Source organism: Biomphalaria glabrata, chromosome 8 (genome assembly GCF_947242115.1).
Source record: "Biomphalaria glabrata chromosome 8, xgBioGlab47.1, whole genome shotgun sequence".
In the NCBI taxonomy this organism is placed as follows: Eukaryota; Metazoa; Mollusca; class Gastropoda; family Planorbidae; genus Biomphalaria; species Biomphalaria glabrata.
Genome location: NC_074718.1, coordinates 11,912,609 through 11,928,313, shown reverse-complemented (window position 1 = coordinate 11,928,313; position 15,705 = coordinate 11,912,609). Strand labels below are relative to the sequence as shown.

At 40.9% G+C, this 15,705-nt stretch overlaps 1 long non-coding RNA gene across 1 annotated transcript; it reads left to right on the top strand.

The window, feature by feature from the left end:
- The first annotated feature begins 6,091 nt into the window (after positions 1–6,091).
- LOC106060829 (uncharacterized) lies at positions 6,092–11,276 on the top strand. Its single transcript, XR_001216507.2, has 4 exons — positions 6,092–6,228; positions 9,337–9,444; positions 10,522–10,606; positions 11,087–11,276. It is a non-coding gene; the product is annotated as an uncharacterized LOC106060829 (long non-coding RNA).
- The last annotated feature ends 4,429 nt before the right edge of the window (positions 11,277–15,705 follow it).

The window sequence follows — 15,705 nt, the reverse complement described above, 5'->3', positions numbered from 1 at the left end:
CGCTACTGTCTTGAGCTAGCCGTGTCCTTGACACCTTGTGTGTGCAACAACACAGAGCATCATTGATGCTTCATTTTGATGTCAAAGCGATTGGTACCGTCAGTGTTTAATGTTTGTGATTTAATGAAATGGGAGAGAAACGAAAAGTGGACTCTGAATGTAGAAACTTTCAGGAAAAGTTGGACAGATCTTTACTTTTTTTGGTGGAGTAGGATAGTGTGCCAACATGTTTGATTTGTAAAGAAAGTGTGGCTGTTTTTAAAGAACATACCATTAAAAGGCATTACGAAACAAACACATAAACACATATGGTGACATTCTTGGTTTGAGCTGCGAAGACAACATTGTCAAGTTACGTCTAGAGATTGGGGGATTGACGAGAATATTTAACAAAAACAGACAAGAAAATGAGTTGGCGATAAGGGCCAGCTACAGAGTTGCTCACATTTTAAATAGAGCAATGAAAACTTTTCCGATGACGAAGGTGTAAAAAAGTGCTTGTTAGCAAGGTTGGAAGAAATGTGTCCTGAAAAGAATGCAGTAGAAGTTGTCAACATTTCTTGCATGACAATTACAAGGCGAGTGGAAGATATGGATGAAAATCTCCATTCACAATTAAAAGACAAAGCAGCTGAATTCGTAATGTTTTCTATTGCCGATGACGTGTCCACTGACATAACTGATACCGCGCAACTCTTGCTATTTATTTGCAATACAAACTGCAATTCTGATATAACAGAAGAGTTGCAGCTATGAGGAGCATGCATGGGACTACAGCTGGAGAAGACCTGTTCAAAGAAGTGTCAACCATCATAGAGGACCTTGCTCTGTGGAAAGATTTTGAATCTGGACTATGTGATGATGATTGTGTTTAACACTGTACATTTCATAAAATCACAAAAGCGTTGAATCACAGAACTTTCAAAAATTTTCTGACTGAAATAGAGTCTAAATATGAAAACGTTCTATTTCACAGTGAAGTTGGGAGCTGGTTAGGCCGATGAAAGGTATTTAAACATGTTTTTGATTTGAGACACGAAATTGAAATATTTATTACGGAAATATCAAAACAAGTGCCACTATCGACGACCCCTCATGGTTGTGGGATTTGGCTATTTTTATGCGACATCACATCACATCTAAATGAACTCAACACCAAACTATAAAGGAAAGACAAATTGATTTCACATAAGTATGCAGACATAAGCGCTTTCCAAACAAAACCAATACTTTTCATTCAACAGGCGGAAAGAAAGAATGATCCAACTTCTGAGGCTCTTGATGGATAATTTCAGTGAAAGTTTTGTGGATTTTTATAATTTAAAAAATAAAATCCGTCTTTTTGAAAATCCGTTTGCTGCCGTTGTGTCAAGTGCTCCGACAGATCTACAACTGGAACTGATTGACTTACAAAGTCAGACATCTCTGCTTGACAAATTTCAAGTGATGCAGACTTTTGACTTCTAGAAACTTTTCAAATCTTCGAAAACGAGCGTTAACAATGATCACAATATTTACAAGCCACTGATGTGTGTGAACAAACTTTTTCAGTGATGAAATGGGCGATAACCATGTTACATAATCGCCTCACTGATTAACATCTACATTCAGTGGTCCGACTTAATGTTTCATCTATGCAGCCAGATATTCAGAAGAAAGTTTTAGATAAACTTCATGCATCACATTAATTTATGTAAGTTGGTTCACAGATAAAACTATTAAAAATAGCTTATTGCTTTTTTTTTCGTTTTTGTGATATGGCCCTCGACACGAATGCCAAAAATTAAAATGGCCCGCAGGCCAAATAAGGTTGGGCATCACTGAATGTATCACATCTCAAACTCGACGACTCTAGGTCTACTAGTCTAGCCCTGGGTCTCTCCTATGAATCAAAGTTTATCCACAAATGTTTAGACCTAATTGTTAAAGTACATACGTTGGAAGACCATATTGTTTTTTAGTGAAATGTCTTTGAAACGTTATTCGCGCTATTGGAGCTGACTTATTCGTTGATTTAGATACAGAAAAGGGAGGGTTTTATTTCATTGCGTTTTCGTCGGTTTTTGTTATACTATTTCACATTTTGGAGCCTCCAATGACCTACTGTTGACCTTGACCCGCTACTTTTGCCAGGACGTCTCCCACCCCACCAGAATTATTATTTTTTTAGATATACAATGTTTAATATAAAATATTCATCTAGACTAAATCTAGCTGTTGACAGAGTAGCCTCTCACCAGTTGTAGCACCTGTACAACTTTCTTGTCATTCCTAATCAGGTAAAAAAACTAAAATACATCGTCTGTTTTGAACAGGGAAAAATGTCTTTTCGCAAGCAACCTTCAGTCTATTTTGATCATATCTAATTATATTTATTTCTTCCTTTCTATGGTATTTTATGTCTTGATGGACTATATTTTCCATTTGCAACTTCTCATGTGACTTAAGAGGCCAGTCCTTGATACACAATTCAGTCACAAATCTGTAATCACCAGACGCAGTCCAAAGGCTGTGTGAGGTATCTAGTATCCACATTGTAGCACGCGATGACAGTGCTGAGCCAACAACCACATTGTAGCACGCGATGACAGTGCTGAGCCAACAACCACATTGAAGCACGCGATGACAGTGCTGAGCCAACAACCACATTGTAGCACGCGATGACAGTGATGAGCCAACAACCACATTGTAGCACGCGATGACAGTGATGAGCCAACAACCCCATTGTAGCACGCGATGACAGTGATGAGCCAACAACCACTTGTAGCACGCGATGACAGTGATGAGCCAACAACCCCATTGTAGCACGCGATGACAGTGATGAGCCAACAACCACATTGTAGCACGCGATGACAGTGCTGAGCCAACAACCATATTGAAGCACGCGATGACAGTGCTGAGCCAACAACCACATTGTAGCACGCTATGACAGTGATGAGCCAACAACCACATTGTAGCACGCGATGACAGTGCTGAGCCAACAACCCCATTGTAGCACGCGATGACAGTGATGAGCCAACAACCACATTGTAGCACGCGATGACAGTGCTGAGCCAACAACCACATTGAAGCACGCGATGACAGTGCTGAGCCAACAACCCCATTGTAGCACGCGATGACAGTGATGAGCCAACAACCACATTGTAGCACGCGATGACAGTGATGAGCCAACAACCCCATTGTAGCACGCGATGACAGTGATGAGCCAACAACCCCATTGTAGCACGCGATGACAGTGCTGAGCCAACAACCACATTGTAGCACGCGATGACAGTGCTGAGCCAACAACCCCATTGTAGCACGCGATGACAGTGCTGAGCCAACAACCACATTGTAGCACGCGATGACAGTGATGAGCCAACAACCACATTGTAGCACGCGATGACAGTGATGAGCCAACAAACACATTGTAGCACGCGATGACAGTGATGAGCCAACCACCCCATTGTAGCACGCGATGACAGTGATGAGCCAACAAACACATTGTAGCACGCGATGACAGTGCTGAGCCAACAACCACATTGTAGCACGCGATGACAGTGCTGAGCCAACAACCACATTGTAGCACGCGATGACAGTGCTGAGCCAACAACCCCATTGTAGCACGCGATGACAGTGATGAGCCAATAACCACATTGTAGCACGCGATGACAGTGCTGAGCCAACAACCACATTGTAGGACGCGATGACAGTGCTGAGCCAACAAACACATTGTAGCACGCGATGACAGTGATGAGCCAACAACCCCATTGTAGCACGCGATGACAGTGCTGAGCCAACAACCCCATTGTAGCACGCGATGACAGTGATGAGCCAACCACCACATTGTAGCACGCGATGACAGTGCTGAGCCAACAACCACATTGAAGCACGCGATGACAGTGCTGAGCCAACAACCACATTGTAGCACGCGATGACAGTGATGAGCCAACAACCACATTGTAGCACGCGATGACAGTGATGAGCCAACAAACACATTGTAGCACGCGATGACAGTGATGAGCCAGCCACCCCATTGTAGCACGCGATGACAGTGATGAGCCAACAACCACATTGTAGCACGCGATGACAGTGATGAGCCAACAACCACATTGTAGCACGCGATGACAGTGATGAGCCAACAAACACATTGTAGCACGCGATGACAGTGATGAGCCAGCCACCCCATTGTAGCACGCGATGACAGTGATGAGCCAACAAACACATTGTAGCACGCGATGACAGTGATGAGCCAACAACCACATTGTAGCACGCGATGACAGTGATGAGCCAACAAACACATTGTAGCACGCGATGACAGTGCTGAGCCAACAACCACATTGTAGCACGCGATGACAGTGATGAGCCAATAACCACATTGTAGCACGCGATGACAGTGCTGAGCCAACAACCACATTGTAGCACGCGATGACAGTGCTGAGCCAACAAACACATTGTAGCACGCGATGACAGTGATGAGCCACAACCCCATTGTAGCACGCGATGACAGTGCTGAGCCAACAACCCCATTGTAGCACGCGATGACAGTGCTGAGCCAACAACCCCATTGTAGCACGCGATGACAGTGCTGAGCCAACAACCCCATTGTAGCACGCGATGACAGTGCTGAGCCAACAAACACATTGTAGCACGCGATGACAGTGATGAGCCAACAACCACATTGTAGCACGCGATGACAGTGCTGAGCCAATAGCCACATTGTAGCACGCGATGACAGTGCTGAGCCAACAACCACATTGTAGCACGCGATGACAGTGCTGAGCCAACAACCCCATTGTAGCACGCGATGACAGTGCTAAGCCAACAACCCCATTGTAGCACGCGATGACAGTGATGAGCCAACAACCACATTGAAGCACGCGATGACAGTGCTGAGCCAACAACCACATTGTAGCACGCGATGACAGTGATGAGCCAACAACCACATTGTAGCACGCGATGACAGTGCTGAGCCAACAACCACATTGTAGCACGCGATGACAGTGATGAGCCAACAACCACATTGTAGCACGCGATGACAGTGATGAGCCAACAAACACATTGTAGCACGCGATGACAGTGATGAGCCAACCACCCCATTGTAGCACGCGATGACAGTGCTGAGCCAACAAGCACATTGTAGCACGCGATGACAGCGCTGAGCCAACAACCCCATTGTAGCACGCGATGACAGTGCTGAGCCAACAAACACATTGTAGCACGCGATGACAGTGCTGAGCCAACAACCACATTGTAGCACGCGATGACAGTGCTGAGCCAACAACCCCATTGTAGCACGCGATGACAGTGCTGAGCCAATAACCACATTGTAGCACGCGATGACAGTGCTGAGCCAACAACCACATTGTAGCACGCGATGACAGTGATGAGCCAACAACCACATTGTAGCACGCGATGACAGTGCTGAGCCAACAAACACATTGTAGCACGCGATGACAGTGATGAGCCAACAACCCCATTGTAGCACGCGATGACAGTGCTGAGCCAACAACCCCATTGTAGCACGCGATGACAGTGCTGAGCCAACAACCCCATTGTAGCACGCGATGACAGTGCTGAGCCAACAACCCCATTGTAGCACGCGATGACAGTGCTGAGCCAACAACCACATTGTAGCACGCGATGACAGTGATGAGCCAACAACCACATTGTAGCACGCGATGACAGTGCTGAGCCAATAACCACATTGTAGCACGCGATGACAGTGCTGAGCCAACAAGCACATTGTAGCACGCGATGACAGCGCTGAGCCAACAACCCCATTGTAGCACGCGATGACAGTGCTGAGCCAACAAACACATTGTAGCACGCGATGACAGTGCTGAGCCAACAACCACATTGTAGCACGCGATGACAGTGCTGAGCCAACAACCCCATTGTAGCACGCGATGACAGTGCTGAGCCAATAACCACATTGTAGCACGCGATGACAGTGCTGAGCCAACAACCACATTGTAGCACGCGATGACAGTGATGAGCCAACAACCACATTGTAGCACGCGATGACAGTGCTGAGCCAATAACCACATTGTAGCACGCGATGACAGTGCTGAGCCAATAACCACATTGTAGCACGCGATGACAGAGCTGAGTCAATTGTGTCAGGTCCCAGGTGTTTCAAATATATAAAAAAATATATCGTAAACAGCAGATGGTCCAGCACGGTTATATTAAATGACCTTGTATGCATAGCTGTGTTTTTCATGGCATGTTGCTTTTGAGAGTTGGGTGAGTTGATTTTAGAAAGTATCCACTAATTAGACAACTACTGGGAATTAAAACGAAGAATATTATTTTTGTTAAATGTTAAATCTCAGAGTTCTGGAAGATATATTATAGTACACTGCTCAGTAGTGCTCACGTATTTAAAATCTAAAATCTTACGTTGCTCTTGTTTCACCTATAGACGACGATGGATTTAAAACAATAGCGCCGCCGAGTAATGTTTACTTTATACAGGTGGGCCGGTACCCAAATGGGCCGGTAGGACCACAGTAATCATCATCTGTTTTTTAAAATTACGTCGGTATTTATAAGATAAAGTTCCGCGTGGATGTCACTAAGGCACGTTTAAAGTTGTTAAAGGTTTTATAGTATTCTCTTACAAAAGGGCCCTTTGAGCAGGGGCGCCCGCAGGATTTTTTTTGCAGGGAGTTGCGACCTATGGCTTTAGTCGTAGCTTTAACTTTCTTATTTATTTATTTATTTTTGCCTTATGTGATATTTAAAGCAGTAAACGTTTATTTCAGAACACACAAAAAGTAAACAAGCGAACACATTATTTACTGTAAATGTTGTTATGTCCATCCGTGTGGTGCGCGCCTCCCTACGCTCGAAAAACAAACTACAAACGTTGGCTGTGGCTATGTGGCTATCGAAACGTTCAATAACTTTATTGAAGAATTGCTTCTCGTCGCGATGGACAAGCTGGCGATGAACGCTTATCATGCACAACACTGAGTGTTTTAGGAACCCTAACAGAAAATCCTGTTTTGGAGCCCTGTAGGCAGGTGGACAGTGGGAAGTTCGCTGCTCTCCGGCAAGCAGGTGGACAGTGGTAAGTTCGCTGCTCTCCGGCATGCAGGTGGACAGTGGTAAGCTCGCTGCTCTCCGGCATGCAGGTGGACAGTGGTAAGCTCGCTGCTCTCCGGCATGCAGGTGGACAGTGGTAGGCTCGCTTCTCTCCGGCAAGCAGGTGGACAGTGGTAAGCTCGCTTCTCTCCGGCTTGCAGGTGGACAGTGGTAAGTTCGCTGCTCTCCGGCATGCGGGTGGACAGTGGTAAGTTCGCTTCTCTCCGGCAAGCGGGTGGACAGTGGTAACTTCGCTGCTCTCCGGCAAGCAGGTGGACAGTGGTAAATTCGCTGCTCTCCGGCAAGCTTTCCATCAACCTGATCCCAAATTGCGATTGTTCTCCATCCCTTTGGATCTGGTATGGAAGAAAGGCGATTGTGGACGCGTGGGTAGCCCAGCACTCTCAAATTTGTTATCCAGGTTTCCCCCCAGCAATGGAAAGGTCACTCCATCTCAAGTTGTAAAGGGAAAGGATCGTCTCTCGAGAAGTAAATTTTATGGTCGGCCATCAACTCCTGATTAGCTCATTACAATAATGGTTTCTCCTTGCAACTGTACTATAAAAAATGGAAGCACTGATGGTTAAATTGCTACTTTTTAAAATTTCATAGATTACAAGGCGCAAATGGTGGCTAGAGCTCGGCTACTTAGAGCCCAGGGGGGTGTACGTGCTCGACCTTGCACCCCTTGCGGGCGCCCATGCTTCTGAATTACTAATAATTGCCACATTTGCTCAACAATCTAGGAATTTAAGAAATTTTAGAAATATAAAAATGATTTTAGTAAGTTAAAAAATATAAAAAGAACATGATCCAAAACAGGTCATCATACTTAAGAATAAAGTACCTAGTATATCAATAAAACATTTCATCACGACTCGATGCAAATATTTGGTCACCTGTGTGGAAAAGTAGGTAGGCCTACACCAATATTAAATAGATCAGTGGTTCTAACTTTTAAGACCATACCATAACTCGAGAATCACGTTCATTTAAATGCTTCGATCTCGATCCACCATTGGAATTAAGCGTTTAAGCTCTATAAGACGTATGCTCTCAACCAGCTAAAACTAAGTATTACTTGGGAGTACACTGGTAGATTGCTGGAATATTCAAATTTATTGCGCGTTTTCGAAAATAATACGAAAATATGTTTAAAAATACTTTTTAAAAAACAAAGCTTATATTAAGCGTACTTGTATCAATTAATTCGGATCTGTTCTGTCGTTTAAGTAAAATAATAATAAAACTAGACCAATAGTTAACCACTCTGCTTGTGGAGACTTTCTGAACACGGAAGGTTGTGTAGTTATCTATTGTTTCAATAGTCACGTCCTATTTTTCATGTTTGTGTTCACTAAGACTCAGACGACGACCTATAAAGGGGGCTAATTTAGCTGTTACCACCACTTCAATCAATAACAATTTCTTTCCCTTGTTTGAGATACCAAACAAAATAATTTATCACTAATAGTTAATTTACTAATTGGTTAAGATTGTATTGATTCTTGTGTTGGCTGGTAAAAGAAATAATTGTGCAAAATTTCAACTTGATCCGAGAATCGGTGTGAGAGAAATAACGTGTACAAACTTTTTACCAGACAGACAGACAGAATGAGTTGATATAAGATTTGTAAAAAAAAAATGCAACCAAATGGAGAACTACAACACTCGTTTTGCACTGTTACTATGGTAACTACCCAAACAATGTTTCACGCCAGGTTCCGTAAGGTTATTATTGCCATAACTGTTCATGAATATAAGCACTCCACTACCTGTTAAAAGCTTTCAATGGCATTTCAAATAGCCTCCGACAATCACTCCAACTCTAGGGCACCATTGGCTCAGGTGTTTGGCCCGGTGGAACTGTTCTCACAGACACGAGAAGCGGCACCGGGCTACGCTACTCAGCCTCATAGTGGCATCAGCGTGAAAACGTCCACAGGAGGAAATGGACAGGCTAACAGGTAACCATAACATCCTGTGGGTTTCCAAATACCTTGTACATTGCACTTGATGAGGAAGAAAGAAAGCCTAGTTAAGCCATGTCCCATCCGTCATGCCGTTCCGGGATACGAAGATTCAGACAAGGGATTGCAACAAACAGTCGATGATCAGATGGCAAAATATTGAGAATCAGTGGCTAGAAAGCGCTATCGATATATATATATATAAATATAGACTCTATTATATCTTCTAGGACATGAAGTCACGTAATGTAATGACCTACTTACATTGTCTTCAAAAGTCTTATATTATTCATAGGGGACGAACAAGATAACTCTTCAATTTAGAAAACATCCAGAAAAGGCGAGATGAAGCTAGCTGTTGTATTTCTAATAACCGCGCTGGTGATGGTTTGTCAGGGCGCAGGTGAGTTACATATCTTTAACTTTGCCTTATACACTCTGTCATGAACACTAAGAGTGGGTCCTTTGGAACACCTCTGATAACTCTTTCACAATTTTTCCATCTCGATCCTTTTTTTTTTAACCAAGCTTTTATTAACTCTGTCCGGCAGGAAGCTTTTTACACGTTCGTTCTCCCTCCTACCATTCTCGAATCAAGTGGAAATATCGCACCATTAGTCATTGTCAAAGACATTATTAAATAAAAAAAAAAAAAAAAATTAGTTAATTATTAATTGATAATTAATTAATTGTTTTTTTAATATAGGAAAAAAAATAAACCTTGCAGTATTGAGGAATATGGCAAATAATGTAACGTTCTTTCTTTTAAATAAGCTTTGTTTTTAGAATATTTTTTAATCTAGCTTGTTTCTGCTTTTTTTTAAATATTTCTTTAGATAATTATTAACAGTTGTTAAGAATACGAAACTCATAATTACTACATACATTTTTTTATCTTTTCAAGGCCCAAAGCACTGGTTTGTCTTCAACTAAGTTATTGGAAATTAAATAAAAGATCACTGATCACCGACTTCTTATTCCCTCCCCTTTCTTTTTCATTTTTTCTCATTTACACCATAATGTACAGTGTGCAGTACACCGATCATAACAATAGAATTATTTACTAGCATTCACACCTTTAAAACATCTTTGATTATTACTATATCTACTGTTTTGGAGTTGATGAACTATTCAGAATAAACATTCACCGTAATGCAAATGGACTCTTTCTATGTTAGCATTAATTAGGCTTGGGATTCATTCTACAAATAGGTCCCCATCTATATATATATATATATATAGGCCCACACTAAATTGCAAATGGACGCTTGGATGTTAGCATTAATTAGGCTTGGGATTCATTCTACAAATAGGCCCTCATCTATATATATAGGCCCACACTAAATTGTCCAGCAAGCAAACGAGAGATCCGCATATGCCTTTGTATACAGGAATAGGTGTAATAGAAAATTTGAGCGAATTCCTAGTTCTATATTGTAATTTTAAAAAATATTCCTCTAATATTTTCTTATCCTTTCAGCTGTTCAGAAATGTGTTGACAATGGAACCAGGTGTCTCGTTGACCCTTGCCTTACAGCCAAATGTTCCGTTGGATTTGCTTGCACGTAAAAATACATGCAACTTTTCTTATTTAGATCTTCTTAACCGTAGACCCTTGGTATTTAATAAACTGATGAAAGATTAGATCAGTGTTTCCCAAACTGTGTTACGCGGAACCCCAATGTTCCGACAGGCCTGAATAGGTGTTTCACGAATTAGTGGAATAATTAAATAATTAACTAGTATGCTACCTCGTGAATTAATGTCTCTAAAAAAAAAAAAATTAGCAAAATACTCAAAATGTGCGAAGTGTTCTCTTAACTAAGAAAAGTTTGGGACCCACTGGATTAGATGACCGACCTCATTGCTTTAAGATCAAATGTTCAAATAGCAGTATGCATTTTAAATTCTAATTGATAGAAAATTACAATTAAAAAAAAAAGTAAATCCACTAATTTTTTTTTTCTTACGTACATTGCTAATGTGTTTATCTATGCATGCATAATATGTGTGTATAGTTATTTCAAAATTATATTTTCTGTCAGGAACTGTAACTGTGTAGCAAGTTGCGTGAGTTCAACCACAAAGGGATGATCAAAGTTATCTAACATGAGGTCAAAATTAGTCTCCTGTGTAGATATTTGCATTAGGTGTTTTTTGTTTTAACCAACTATTTGTGATTGAAATTCAAGCAAATAAATATTTCTGAATAAAATTATATTTACAAAATTACAAGCATTTAAATGTAAATTTTTTTTTTTTTTTTGTCGATACTTGGTGGCTTATAAAATATAGCATTAATCGCAATTACAACCAATAATCATATATTACTCTTTTATTATTTGTTTTACAAGAAAATTGAAATTTTAATAAGAAATTTGTTATGGAACGAATTGCGTAATTAGAACCAACCAGGTGTTTAGACTAATTTACATTAGGTCTGTCTTGTGAGTGTTATTTTCTATCTCTGTCTTATGTTATTTTCTATCTCTGTCTTGTGTTATTTTCTATCTCTGTCTTGTGTTATTTTCTATCTCTGTCTGATGTTATTTTCTATCTCTGTCTTGTGTTATTTTCTATCTCTGTCTTATGTTATTTTCTATCTCTGTCTTGTGTTATTTTCTAACTATACCTTGTGTTATTTTCTATCTCTACTTTGTGTTATTTTCTATCTCTGTCTTGTGTTATTTTCTATCTCTGTCTTGTGTTATTTTCTATCTCCTGTCTTGTGTTATTTTCTATCTCTGTCTTGTGTTATTTTCTATCTCTGTCTTGTGTTATTTTCTATCTCTGTCTGATGTTATTTTCTATCTCTGTCTTGTGTTATTTTCTATCTCTGTCTTATGTTATTTTCTATCTCTGTCTTGTGTTATTTTCTAACTATACCTTGTGTTATTTTCTATCTCTACTTTGTGTTATTTTCTATCTCTGTCTTGTGTTATTTTCTATCTCTGTCTTGTGTTATTTTCTATCTCTGTCTTGTGTTATTTTCTATCTCTGTCTTGTGTTATTTTCTATCTCTGTCTTGTGTTATTTTCTATCTCTGTCTTGTGTTATTTTCTATCTCTGTCTTGTGTTATTTTCTATCTCTGTCTTATGTTATTTTCTATCTCTGTCTTGTGTTATTTTCTATCTCTGTCTTATCTTATTTTCTATCTCTTTCTTGTGTTATTTTCTAACTATACCTTGTGTTATTTTCTATCTCTACTTTGTGTTATTTTCTATCTCTGTCTTGTGTTATTTTCTATCTCTGTCTTGTGTTATTTTCTATCTCTGTCTTGTGTTATTTTCTATCTCTGTCTTGTGTTATTTTCTATCTCTGTCTTGTGTTATTTTCTATCTCTGTCTTGTGTTATTTTCTATCTCTGTCTTGTGTTATTTTCTATCTCTGTCTTATGTTATTTTCTATCTCTGTCTTGTGTTATTTTCTATCTCTGTCTTATCTTATTTTCTATCTCTGTCTTGTGTTATTTTCTAACTATACCTTGTGTTATTTTCTATCTCTACTTTGTGTTATTTTCTATCTCTGTCTTGTGGGGTTCTTTAACACGCTTCTTTCTCATTCTCACTTCTCATTCTTGGATCAAGTTGACATTTTGGCAATTATTCATTGGCGATGGCGGCGTGATGGCCGAATGGTACAGCGCTTGGCTTCCGAACCGAGAGGTCTAAGGCTTGAATCTCGGTGAAGAATGGGATTTTGAACTGCGGGACTTTAGGATGCCTCTGAGTTCGCCCATTTCCAATGGGTAACCGACAGTTGGGGAAAGTACAAGCGGTTGGTCGTTGTGCTGATCACATGACACCCTCGTTAACCGTCGGCTCTTCTGGATAACGGACAAAATATAACAAAATCACAATAAATTTGGAACTGATCTTTATTCTGACTCTTAGATGAAACCAAGATCAACAGTGAAATGATTTCTGGTCGAGTTAATCTGAAGAGTACCAAAATACTTCAAAACAAGCTCTCGTTATCTTACTCGTATGGGCAGGGTTTAATCCTGGAGTCAGGCAGGAGACCTTTTTTGAAACCACCAGTTTAGAGCCTGCAGATTTTAACAGGCTTGACCCTACACTAGTCTCCAGGGCGGCGGCTGATCAATTTCAGAATTACCTCTAGGCACTGTCAGACGCAGTTCCTACATCAGATGAGGTGCACAAACCATGTCAGCCACAACCCCACACACACACCAACACACACACCAACACACACACACCAACACACACACACCAACACACACACCAACACACACACACCAACACACACACCAACACACACACACCAACACACACACCAACACACACACCAACACACACCAACACACACCAACACACACACCAACACACACACACACCAACACACACCAACACACACACCAACACACACACCAACACACACACCAACACACACACACCAACACACACCAACACACACACCAACACACACACCAACACACACACACCAACACACACACACCAACACACACACACCAACACACACACCAACACACACACACCAACACACACACACACCAACACACACACCAACACACACACCAACACACACACCAACACACACACACCAACACACACACCAACACACACACACACCAACAGAGCTCTGCACCATTCGAGCGTGAGAGGTCAGCAAGAAAGGCGCCCGCAACATTAATTCTTTTCAGAACATCCCGAGAGTAAAAATGTGAACATACCAGAGGACACCACGAGGATGGCTGACTGGTATTTGCAGTTTGCGCGCTGGACTGTCGTTCAGACTTATCGATGGTCCCGGGTTCAAACCCTGCCCATCCCGCTCCCATCCCCCCATCGTCCTGCGGGAGGTTTGGACTAGGAAGTAAATTATCTTCAGCTCTGAAGAAACATCCGAAACATGGAAAACATTTGACAAACATTTGTACTGTCCCCGTCCTTCGACCTACATGCACTACGCAAAACAGCAGGGCTTCTGTTCAGGGCTTTTGATAGAGAGGATTTGAACTTCTCAAGCCCTCACTCAAATGGAGTTTGATGACTATGATGATCTTTATTTTAATTCCGTTTCCTAGAAATTATTTAAGCGATGCAGGAATTTTTGTTATTATGTTACAACAAAATAAAAGTATACATGTAGGCCTATAGAAACAGATTTGACCCCACGACAGATATTACAATTCAGCTTGCTAATATTATGTCCGATATCAAGAGTACCATCACATTCTCTAGATCAGTGATTCCCAAAGTGGTCTATATAGACCCCCAGGGGTCTACGAATACCTCCAAGGGGTCTACGAAAGTAAAAAACTAAATTGGGGGTCCATGAGATGCCCACGGGGGTCTACGATAATAGATTTCATTTAAGCACATTTAATGTTCACATTCCACTAATGTAATTATTGCATACACTAATATATGATTTGTACTTTCGTTAATCCTTTAAATATTTATCCTGCTATTCAAATGAAAAATTGTTGTAATCAATTTCAATACTTATTTAAATAGCTTAATTTTGTCTACATGTAACTAATATTTAGAACAAAAAAAAATGTAGACCGTACAGCATTAATTATTTAAAATTGGGATTCATTCTTTCCTTTTCCAACAAGCCTAAGTGACTTTTTTATGACGATATGAACCAGGTTCGCTGGAAGATCATCTGAGACAATGCTACCCTGACAAAAATAAAGATTTTAAAAACTTTCGAACACTCAAAGTTCAAAATAGACCCGCAAAATCATAGTTCGACATCATATAGAGAAGATGATGGTTTGTGAGCGTCTTACAAGATTTCTTTTCTTATAGCAAAATACGGAAAACAGCAAAGGTCAAACATTGATTCTAACAGTCGTTTTACACAAACCTACATCTGTTATTATTAAAAGAATTTCTTTAAGCAACAATACAGTTCAAGGTCGCTTCGGTGGCATGAGTTATAAAATTAAAAGCTTCTTATGTAAATCTTTGCAAAATACATAAATACAGTTTGGTCTGACAAGGTGTAGCGCTGTGTGCTACAAACTATAAAATGGTCAACATCTCATCTCATCTATGCCTGTAGTCCCTTCTGGGTATAGGTTACCAACCAGCTTCATCCAGGCATCTCGGTTCTGGGCGAATCTCTCCAACTGTCGCCACGTCTTGCCCATCTGCTTCCAGATCGCGGAGACCTGGTGAACCACCATCACCACCATGAAAAAAATCCAACTATTCATCAATACCTGCCTGATGAAAATTCTTATGATCCGCTGGCCAGACAAGATTTTGACTGAGGAACTATGGCAAAGAACAAAGCACTAGCCCACTGAAGTAGATATCCTTCAGAGACACTGGAGATGGATAGTTCACACCCTTCGCAAGCCTGGATCCAGTATAACAAGGCAAGCCCTAACCTGGAACCCCCAAGGAAAGAGAAAGAGGGGACGGTCCAGAAATACATGGCGCTAATGGTCACCGTCTCCTTATATTTCCTTAGGGTTGACACACGAGACCTTTTCCATGTTTGGGTATAGTAGCAAGGCAGCAGAGGTTTGAATTCAGTTTTCCTTCTGCTAGGTGGGTAGCAAGCCAAGGCTAATGTGCCCTTCCTGCTCGAAGTTTACTGGTTTAGGCTCCAGTTACTCGCCTTTGACCCATCTCCTGTTAATGAAAACAGTTCAGCAGATTC